Here is a 10,742-nt window from a genome sequence, read left to right on the forward strand (position 1 = left end):
CCATTTAACTTTATCCTGAACTTCATACAAAATGAGGAAACACAAATGAAAGCTGTTATTGTGGACTGAAACACTCTCACGTATATTAGTGTAATGTCAACAACAAATATTCCAGCAGTTTCAGTCACTAAAGATTTGGGTGGGAAAACCCTTTCACTGTTACATTGCAGAAAAGCAAAAAGCAAAATGACAATGATTACATATTTGAAAGAGCAGAAGAGATGAAACAGATTAAATCTCCCCATTCCTCCAGTCCTCAACTCAGCTGCACTCCACCCTCCAGTCCAGTAGGTGGCAGAATCTGCACCTTTACACTGTTTGCCAAACACCAGTAAACAGAAGAAGAAAGTTGTTTGAAAACGCCTCATCTTAAACCCTTCAGAAACCCTGCTGTTTCCAGCTCTCAGATAAGACCAGTGTCTGATGATCTTGTGTAAATGATTGTCTGTGCAAATGATGTGGAGTTTTGTTGATTAGTCTTTAATGAGGTTATTGGTTTGTGGAGGCTTGTGTTTATACTGTAACTCTTATATTTGTCTGAGAACATGTTAAAGATGAAGCAGCATCTGTCTAGTGCACTATCACAGCTGAGCAAGAAGACAAGCACAAGAATAAAATCCCCACATTCTCTCCATCAGCTCATCTACAGATCAGATCAGTGAAGCGAGTGATCAGCTGTAACTCACGGCCTGTTTGTTGGCTGAGTGTTAGAGAAATGATGGTGAATTCACCACAGCTCTGTGTTTAATCTGTCTCAGACACCATCAAGCAGATCTATAATAGTGGAGGAACCCTTTCTGCTTACCTGGTGATGCTGACCGGGCGAGAGGAGCAGGAGAGAACACACGGACAGGTGAACCACTGAGCAAACACTGGAGGAGAAACACACAGGTGGGTGAAACAGCAGGTAGAGCTCTTCTTCTTGTCTTATTGGCGGTTTGCATTCTTAAACAGAGCATTACCGCCCCCTACTGTGAGTTGTGGGTCAGAGACTGAATTTCCTTTTCCTCTGGACTCTTCAAGGCAGAGTTCTGATCTGACTGTGTGCTTTCAGAGAGGCTGTGATTGCGGTGCAGGTCAGTGTAATCCTGCAGAGTGTACCTGCGGTGGAGTGTGATGCTGAGCATGGAAACCCTACAGGTGAAACACACCTCTGCTTTGCTTTAATCTGGATGTCTTGTGTTGAGTGATTTCATTAATGAAGGAGTCTTTGCTTTCACAACACCTGAGTGAAGTATTCCTGTTCATGTTATCAGTCTTCTCTAATGGATCTTCTGTCTGTCACTGGTGTTTTCTGTTGAGTTTATTCCTGATCAGCTGTCATATTAATGTCTTGATTAGCTGCTTTTGGTGTGTTGAATTAGAGTTTGCATGTAAACTGTTCTGTTCTGCTTCTGACTGACCTGTATTATGTGTGTTTCAGATGTAGAAATCCTGCTTCAGCTTGCTCTCCTCGCTTCATTTAACAGTAGTGGTGGGCAAAGTGAGGCTTCATGAAACTGAAACAGTCGAAGCAAATGTGTCAAAGCTTTGAAACGTTTCAAAACTCTACAGTGACACCCAGTGGTAATTGTTATACATTGCTCTGGAACAGCTTCAGCAAAGAACAATTGAGCAAATTGAGGTATTAAAACCCACTTTGTACCTTTGAACCTACAAGTGTTATAGCAGAGCGGTCAGAGTTCCTGACTATTATGCAGGGAAACTGGGTTTGAATCCAGGCAAATGCAACTATGTTGAAATGCTCTGTTCTTGTATTATTTTGTTTCAACATTGGTCAGACATCAGAATAAACACTATTTGTGAATAAATATGTCTTGTTTTGGTCATAAAACAGGGTTGTTTCTAGATCAGACACGGTTGTGGTCAGAAGTTGACAAGACTTATTTATACTATTAATGAAATTCCTCATTTATTGTATTTTAATACCGTCTACTCAAACGCTAAACCCAACCGTCACAGTACTGTAAAAATATGAATTATTGCTATACAGTGTTACACAAATGATGCTGTATTGATGGTGTATCTGCAGCTGTATCCTATCTAGACTACACCATAACACAGTAGCATTATTAAAATAGAGAAAATCCTGATTTTGGAGCTTTTGTACAAAGCAGGATTCAAACCCAAAAGCCATTTGAAGCACAGTAACAGCATGCACATGCATGGTCCACTAGGCTATATAAGACAGATGTGTTTCTGACCCAGTCAGTCAAATGCAGACTCGCCAGGTCTCGGAACAGTTCTGAAATGATGTTAAAGAGTCAATCACAGAAGGAGAAAATGAGAAATAAACACATACAGCAACAGCCTCACACCAAAGCAACTGATTTAAACACCTCCACAAACAGCATCAGCAGCTCCACTGAAAAACATTTGATAATGAACAGCGCTTTTATTTCTATATTGATTTTCAGTTTGACCTCACCATCATGGAGATCAGAGGCTGCTTTAGTTGGGCTCTTGATCCTTCACTCTTCTATCTTATTGTTTCTGAAACTCATCAGCTATGGCAATAAAGGCAATAAGACGCTTTATGTAAATATTTGTTACAGATATAATTGCTAGTAATCTATAACTTATATATAAAACAATTGCAGGTTTATGTGACGTGGTTTGGGGCATTTGGAAAGTTTCCCGTGGAGAGTCAACAAACAAGAATTAATTAAAATTAATTAATATAGTTTCATACGCAAAACCTTGAGAGCTCAAGAAGCACATTTAAAGGTTCAGGACACCCTGGAGAACTTTTTTTTTATATTAACAGATGTGTGTGTGTTGAGCATCAGTTAAGACGATGTTAGCACCTGTCAGCTTTAATTGTGGGGAAAACTGGATAATTTTGAGCTTTTGTCATCTAATTTCAGCTTCCAGGTTTAAAATGATTTTTGGGGCGGATCAAAATCGGCGACATAGCGCAGAACTGCAAGTGCAATGATGACGCGTCGGTTTCTCATTATTATTCATAGCGGAGTTTTCTTATCCTATGAGAAGAGCCGGCTGCTTAATCATTCATGAGAGCACGTGCTTTCTGAAGGCAAGACAGACCTGCCAGTTTCAAGCAAGCTGTGAGATACGGTCCCACGGCACGCAGTAGCCGTTCATGAAGGCTCGTATGTGTTTGTTTCCATGATCCACGGGGTTTGTTGCATGTTGTTTTCCCCGCGATCTTGTCAGGGCTGATACAGCAAAGCTGTGTGTGTGCTACAAGCATTTTTGTCGGGAGAGCAGTACGAGAATTGGAGAATGGCGGACGTTGACTTTTATCAGGAGTTCGTTCACATTCAGACACATCGCCGTGCTGCTGTGTTTGCCTAAATCCTCTATATTACCAGCAGGGCTAATGGTTAAAATAGACAGGTCAGGAGACCTGCTGCACTGAGTCTGCATTCAGATCTATATTTAGACCCGGGGATCGAGGGAGAATCCTCATTTATAGGGTTTACATGAACACACTTATCTTTATAATGATATTAATTGTGGTTATGTGTATATGAAATTACAAATAACAAATGTAGCAGGGCATTAAATTACAGTTTATTTCTTTGCATTTTACCTTTGAGAACTATAAACTCATGCGTCTCCTCGCGTTTTGTCTCATTTTGTGAGCTAACTGTCAACAACAGTTGTTCTCTCCCCTTCTCCCCTGCTGGCCACGCCCACTCCTGCCCTGTGCTCGCGGAGCTCCGCCCATTAATCATGCATCTTTTGAAAAAATTCTGAAGTAGACTTTAACCAAAAGTGGGGGGAGTCATGACCCTTTTAGACACAAAGACATCAAGAATCAAGATATGAACCTCAACCACGGTTACTAAAATTAAAAGGCTGCATGATTCATCCATGCCACAATGCATGCAGGGTCAATAGTACAAAACTCCCAGCATGCATTGCAGCATAAATAAGCTGTGCCACTTAAAGTTCTCGAAATGTCTTTCTTTGCCTTTATTGTGTGCTGTTCTTGGCTGTTATATTTCAGTAGAGTGTTTTGTGTTGTTCTGGGTTGATTTTCTTTTGTTTTTGTTTGTCACCATTGTTGTAATTGAAAGGCTGATTCTTGTAAAGATGATCTTTTATGTGAAGCTTTGACCCAATCTACATTGTAAAAGCACTGTAGAAATAAAGGTAAATTAAATAACCTCATTACATTTATTCTTAAATTTCCTTTAGGCTTCTCATGCCATACAAATTGTGTGATCAACACAACGATTTATGGCTACCTAAATAACACTAGTGTTAAAATAAGCAGCTGAAGAGGCCAACTAAAGCAGACGCTGACCTCCATCATGGTGACCAACTGAACAACAGCAACTCCATGAAGAGTTTTGTCCACATGACAGAAAAGTCCGAGCTCAGTAATGAGTCAAGCTCCCCTCATTTAAGTTGTTTAATGATCTCTGCTGAGATCTTCAGAAAGAACATTTATATTGTCCAATTATTTAGTACTATTATTTTTATCTAGAGTTTTATTTTCAGTTGATGTCATCTTTGGTTTTGGCTGTAACTTGTGTTTTTCTTTCCTTTAGTGAATCTGCTTACTGGCAACCACAGCTGCCGGTCTTGTCCTGCAAAATCAAGAAGAAAAAAAAAAAAACTAAACAAACAAACAAACACCATTGTGTGCCGCCATTGTGGAGGATAAGTGTCTGTAATCAAGTCCACGATGAACTGAGAGTATTTGCAATGTACACTGAAAAAAAAATGAGTAGGATTTTCTTAAAAAAAGCTAGGCAACTTTTTTTTACTCAGAAAATGCTAGTAAATCTTCAAAGCTTTGCCAAGTAGAAGATAAACCAAAATTATTAGTACATTTAATTAGAAAAGTTAAGTCAAATTTACTTGGGGGAATTCTAAGTAAATCCTATTGACTTTTTGTTTGTAAAATTTACTTAAGTTGTACATTTCAAATATATTACTATTTAGAGATTAAATTTTATCCAGAATTGCTAGTTATCTTTTTTTAGTTATCCTGAGTAAACTTTACTTTAAAACGGTAAATAAAATATGTAGTGGTGGTCAAAGCGAGGCTTCGTGAAACACTGAAACTATCGAAGCAAATGTGTTGAAGCTTCGAAACGTTTTGAAACACCACTCTACGGTGACACCTAGAGGTCATTTTATTTGTATTTCACTGAAACAGCTTCAGCAAAGAACAGTTGAGCAAATTAGGGTATGAAATCCCACTTTGTAGCCTTGAATCTGCAAATGGTTTAGTTGAGCGATTAGAGTTCGTGACCGCCATGTGGGAATAATGGGTTCAAATCCAGACTGAAACAGTTATTTTGAAATGCTTTAATAGCAGTTGGTAATGCTTTGTTATTGTGTCGTTTTGTTTCAACATTGCTCTGACATACGAATAAACACCTTGTAAATAAATTTGTATTGTTTTGTTCATAAAACAGGGTTGTTGCTAGATCAGATACAGTTGTGGCCAGAAGTTAACAATAATTAATTATATTATTAATTAAATTTCCCATTGTATTTTATTAACGTCTATCCAAAACCTAAACCCATCACAGTACTGTAAAAATATGAATTATTGTTTTACAGTATTACAAAAATGATGCTAAATTGATGGCATATCCGCAGCTGTATCCTATCTAGTCTACACCATAAAACAGTAACATGATTAAAATATATAAAATCATGATTTTGGAGTATTTGGACTAGTCGGGATTCGAACCCAAAACAAATTTGAAACACAGCACTGTAGTGCACACGCACTGTCCACTAAGCCATACAAGCCACAGTTGACAACTTGATCATGACAGTCAAATGCAGATTCTGCGGGTCTTGAAACGCCTCTGAAATGATCAATGCTTTGAATCGCTTTAGTCACGTGACCTGGGTGTTTCGGATCATGCTTCGGTGCAGTGTTTCGAAACACTTGCGCTTCGGGATCTCAACACTGTGTCGAAACGTCAGTTTCACGTCAGCCATCCTTAAAAATATGGTGATGCGTTGCAACTATTTCTTAATTAAAACACTGCCACAAATACTCATTGAGTACTTTAATTTGAATTAAACTTCTCAATAAACAAATTTAAAAAGTCATTTCAGACAGAATGATGGGGTCATCTCTGTTGGCATCTTCCTCTTCTGTAGTACTGCCCAGTACAATGATCTTCCCAACAATTGGTGAAGCAGTCTTTAAGCAGGTCTCTTGACATCCTGTCAAATACACAAATAAGTGCATTAAAATACTGTAGAGTTAGTTGCAAAGTTATCAATGTTATCTCTTGCTTTATGATATAATAGACTGTGTGATATAAAATACCTGTGCTCTGTTGCATAAAGTGATTAAAGTTTTTAAAAGTTACCCAAAACTTTCAATTTTGGGGGATAAAAATACTAGTGTGGCTTTAACACTTAAAGAACATTACATATCCAAAGTATAAAAAGTAATTTAGATGTTTTAAATGTACCTGGTAGTCTTCAAAGAGCTCCTGAGATGATTTTGCAAGGTAGGAAAGCAGGCAGCGGATCACAGCATCTCACTTGTCTTCAACTTGCTGATTAAAACAAAAATAAATTTCTGTGGTCATTAACCAGCAACAGTGTAAATCTCCATCTACATATAACTGCATATCTAAAAGGCTGGAACCAGCTGGATGTGCAATGTATACGTTTACCTGGTTGAGTGAAAGTAGTCCAGTTTTTGCAGAAAGGTTGGCTACAGGGGGGGTTTTGGTTATGCTTCTGTTCTCATTATTGAATATATAAAAATAACACATTTACGATATAGTATTCAAAACAACACTTTTTTTTTTTTGCGTACAACAAATACGTTGAATACATTAGTATGTCTATATAAATGTGTTATCCAACTTACCTTACATGAGCTTGAATGGTGAGAGCAATCTGTTGAACATATTAGAAATGTTAATGTCAGAAAATTGAATGAACATATAGTGATATTACTGATGTAAAATTTGATCAGTTAATTTATTTTGGACTCAGCAATAAATGTTTGCAGGTATAGAGGCTGGCTGAACATACTCAGTAACATTACCATTGGTTATATATTTGCATATGTTAATGTGGATGGATCAATAAATAAATCTTTCTATGTCATGTTTTGGCCTCTCAGGGCTCAGGTAACTTTTCAATCTATGTTCAAATGAGTTCTGAGGCTGTCCAATCTAAGAAACTCTTATTTATAATGCAGACAGCACAGGAGGGTAACTTTTTAATGTCGGTTAATTATGTCCTTAATGCAATTTACTGCTATGCTTGGACACTCGTATTCATAAAAAATCCTCGTTAAATTCACTGTAGATTATACTTGACCACAGATTATATTTAGAATGCAACAGTTGTTTTAGACACAGATGCTGTTTGCTAATATGCTCATGCTAATCGGATCTTCAGCAAACTCACTCAAATAACACTTAATGCAACCTCTTTAACCACCAAAATTGCTGACAGGAGCACTCTAACTTTCTGCAAACAAAAACAAATTGAGCAATAAACAATTAGTGAAACTTACCTTGTAAATATCTCATCGGTCTGTGTTAGGAAATCATCGGTTGCTCTCATCTGCTCCACCCGCCAGGTTTGAATTAGAGAGCATGCGCACAGATTTACTGACTTTGTGGAGTAAGTTTTACTCGCGTCTGTCTTTTCTTGCATTAGTTCAATATATTACAAACACTTAAGTAAATATTACTTGAGTATATCCATTTAGATTTACTATTGTATTTTAGACACAATAAATTAAAAAGCAATATTAAGTAGCTTATTGAATTAAACGTGACAATTTGAAGTAAAAAGACAAAATATGATTTATTTGTAAAATGTACTTGGATTATGATCTCTTTATTTACAAGCCCCAAAAATAATTTTTTTTCAGTGTAAGAGACTGAAAAAATGCAATTAAGTATTTCAGAAAGTTGTTCAGCACATGTATGTAGCACCCTAAAATCAATATTATCTGGGCCTGGGCTTTTTTATTATTAATTGTCTGAAAGAGGTCTTTGACCTGAGTCCTACTAATGTTTACGGATTTACTACATGACAGGTGTTGTTTTAAAATGTCATTTTCTAACTTAAAATCACCCTCATCAAACCTTAAGTAAAACGTATTTAATTCCTCAGCAAACTCTCTCACAGAACTAAAACCATTTAAATTGGTTTCAATGCCCCCTCTATCTTCTTTACTCCCAGCCATTGTGTTCACACCTTACCATGCTGATCTTAAATATTTGCTGCTGGTCTGTTTCTGTATTTTCTGTTCCTCTATTTTATTATGTACACTGTTAAATCATACTATTCCAAACACACAACTGAGATGTTTTTGTGTTATCATATCATTGACATGACCACTTCAGAACTATCATCTTCAATAAACTGCATGAATCAGTTTGTCTTAAAGTAGACAATAATCTGTAAACACAGATTGTGAATTACCACACTAAATCAGCTGTACTCCTCATAAACGGTAACCTCACAGAAATATTTTTGATCAGTAATGACAGTTTATTTGCTCAACACTTATTCTACACAATATACCGATTAAAATGCAGAAAAAATTAAACCAAAACATTAAAAAACGGCCGAGATATAAAGGATTAAACCTGACCGAAAGCACACTCAGCTGAGGACACACAGGATTGGTCTAAAAACACGAATACTAATGAGTCATTTGCATATGGTCTATTCTCTAATAAAACACGATTTTAAAGGGCTTCATAAGCTTAAATATGATAATCAAAGTATGGGAAAACAACCTAGACATCAGATAATCAAATTCTGAATAAAAATATACAAACAAGAATAAAGAAAAACACAAACAAACAATTGGTCATCACCATTGCCGAAATGCTGTGACTCAAAACCTGGTCAATAGGCCAGGGTCTCCTGTTCTTCAGGGTAATGCTCCCAACGGTTATCCCTGATAAGGATAATGTCTGCTTGGTTCTTGCATTGCCTTAGGGGAGAAATCTGGTAGAAGAATGATATATCTGCTGAGATATGTCCGCCAGACTGAACCTCGACCTGGCCTCTTAAATTTTTTCATTTCTAGTAATTAGAAGGAGGTCAGGAATATCTCTTTGAATGCTTCTAGTCACATTCAGGCGAGTTCTTTGATTATCTTGAATTCATGGTACTCCTTGGATGTTGACTGGAAGTATTCTGGAGCAAATCAGCAGGCAGTGAGGAGAAGGCAATGACCAGTTCATGGCCAACTTTAACTTCTGACTCCTAGCTGATTTGGGCAAGGGCTCTCCTGTTCCCTGGAGATATCTGGGGTCCTGGGGAGCCTGGTCTCTGGATTAGCCAGAGTAGGCCTCATAGAGAAACATCTTCAGACTCTTCTCGGGTGACCTGGGCAACCTTGCGGTGTTAACAAAAGGTCACTTGGGGGAGTGGTAAGTATTCAGCCCCCCTGGGTCCACTTGGACAGCACGCAGGGATGGTGGCCTTGGGTGAATGGCCTTAAATGAAGCCCAGTCTTCTACTGGTGATTAGCACCTCCACACAACAGCACATTGTGCATCAACACCACCTACACCAGTCATTTGAAAACTTTTCCAAAAATCATCAATTCAAACATCAGATCTACTGAAGATTTATAACCCCAGAATTTACTAGGATTAAGGTTGAGTAAGACTAGTACTTCCATAGGGACACTTTAAAACACCAAATCTCAAATTATAACCTTACAACTTTTCAGAATGACCAGATTTTCTCTTTCTTTAAGATCCATTATTTCGATGGGAAAATTTAAAATATTTATTCTTCTAAGACTTAACCCAGAACTTTTCAGGAAAATAAACCCTACATACCTTCCCCAGAACATATAGTGTAAATGGCTGGTTTTAAAAATAAGATCTTCTGTAACTCCTAGAAAATCTAACCCCAGAACCTCTGTGTAAGTAACCACACTTCACTCTTTTAGAATATCTCAATTTCATAGGAATATTGGAACCTATAAATATTTCAACCTTTAAATATTTCAACTTTACTGGTTCCAGTTTCCTCTTCAAAAATCTCAAATTTAAGTGGAAACATCTCAAGTATCAAGTTTTCTTTTTGGTAGTGAGAATCCTTTCAAAAACAAAAGCGCTCACTTTAAGGCTCTCACTTAAACATTGAAAATCACAGTTTGGTTCTATTGTGAATTATTTTCTCTCCACATATCGTGATTGTAGACGTTCACAACTACACAAAATAGCATAGACCAGTGGTTCTCAAACTTTTTTTTTTTTTTTTTTTTTTACCAACTACCACCTTAGAAAATTGTCTCCAAGTACCACCATAATGGCCAGTATTAAAAAATAACATTGTAGGCCTAATTAAGCTGTGCATAGTTTAAAAATGAGGCAGATTAATTCCCATCATTAAGAATGTGCTATCGTCAGTCACTTGTACATTTTAAATAGTCTGAACATTAACTAACTTTGCTTGCAGATAAAAAAACAATAAATTGAAATGTGCTCTTAAAGTTCATTAAAAAATGTCACTGTTCTTAAAGTAAATAGAAAACTGCTGTACTTAAATCTAAAGTATTCATATTAGCCTATTAATCAAAGCTGGAAATGTTGATTGGACCTCATAAATATTGGCTTTATGTCATTCATACACTTTCTGACAAATCTTGATTTCTGACAAATATGTTAAATGTACTTATGACAGGGTTCATACTGGCACAGGCTAATGAAAATATGGGCATTTTAAGCACTTTTTTTCCAGTACCTATTTTTTGGTAGACTGATATGCTATGTATTGAGGACCTGAAATCT

General features: G+C 37.0%; 2 long non-coding RNA genes across 3 annotated transcripts; one reads left to right on the forward strand and one right to left on the reverse strand.

Annotated features, from left to right (window-relative positions):
* The first annotated feature begins 1,012 nt into the window (after positions 1-1,012).
* LOC141377623 (uncharacterized) lies at positions 1,013-5,370 on the forward strand. The gene is made up of 3 exons (XR_015508112.1): positions 1,013-1,140; positions 1,424-1,624; positions 4,524-5,370. It is a non-coding gene; the product is annotated as an uncharacterized LOC141377623 (long non-coding RNA).
* Positions 5,371-5,967: 597 nt separating this feature from the next.
* Positions 5,968-7,556, reverse strand: LOC147840949 (uncharacterized). Of its 2 annotated transcripts, XR_015508111.1 has the most exons (5): positions 7,487-7,556; positions 6,830-6,858; positions 6,630-6,696; positions 6,423-6,509; positions 5,968-6,168 (listed from the first exon to the last, which is right to left on the reverse strand). It is a non-coding gene; the product is annotated as an uncharacterized LOC147840949 (long non-coding RNA). The 2 variants fall into 2 exon arrangements; XR_015508110.1 differs by lacking the exons at positions 6,830-6,858; positions 7,487-7,556 and having other exon boundaries at positions 6,630-6,712.
* Between the last annotated feature and the right edge of the window lie 3,186 nt (positions 7,557-10,742).

This window comes from Danio rerio, chromosome 14, assembly GCF_052040795.2.
Source record: "Danio rerio strain M-AB ecotype USA chromosome 14, GRCz13ab, whole genome shotgun sequence".
In the NCBI taxonomy this organism is placed as follows: domain Eukaryota; kingdom Metazoa; phylum Chordata; class Actinopteri; order Cypriniformes; family Danionidae; genus Danio; species Danio rerio.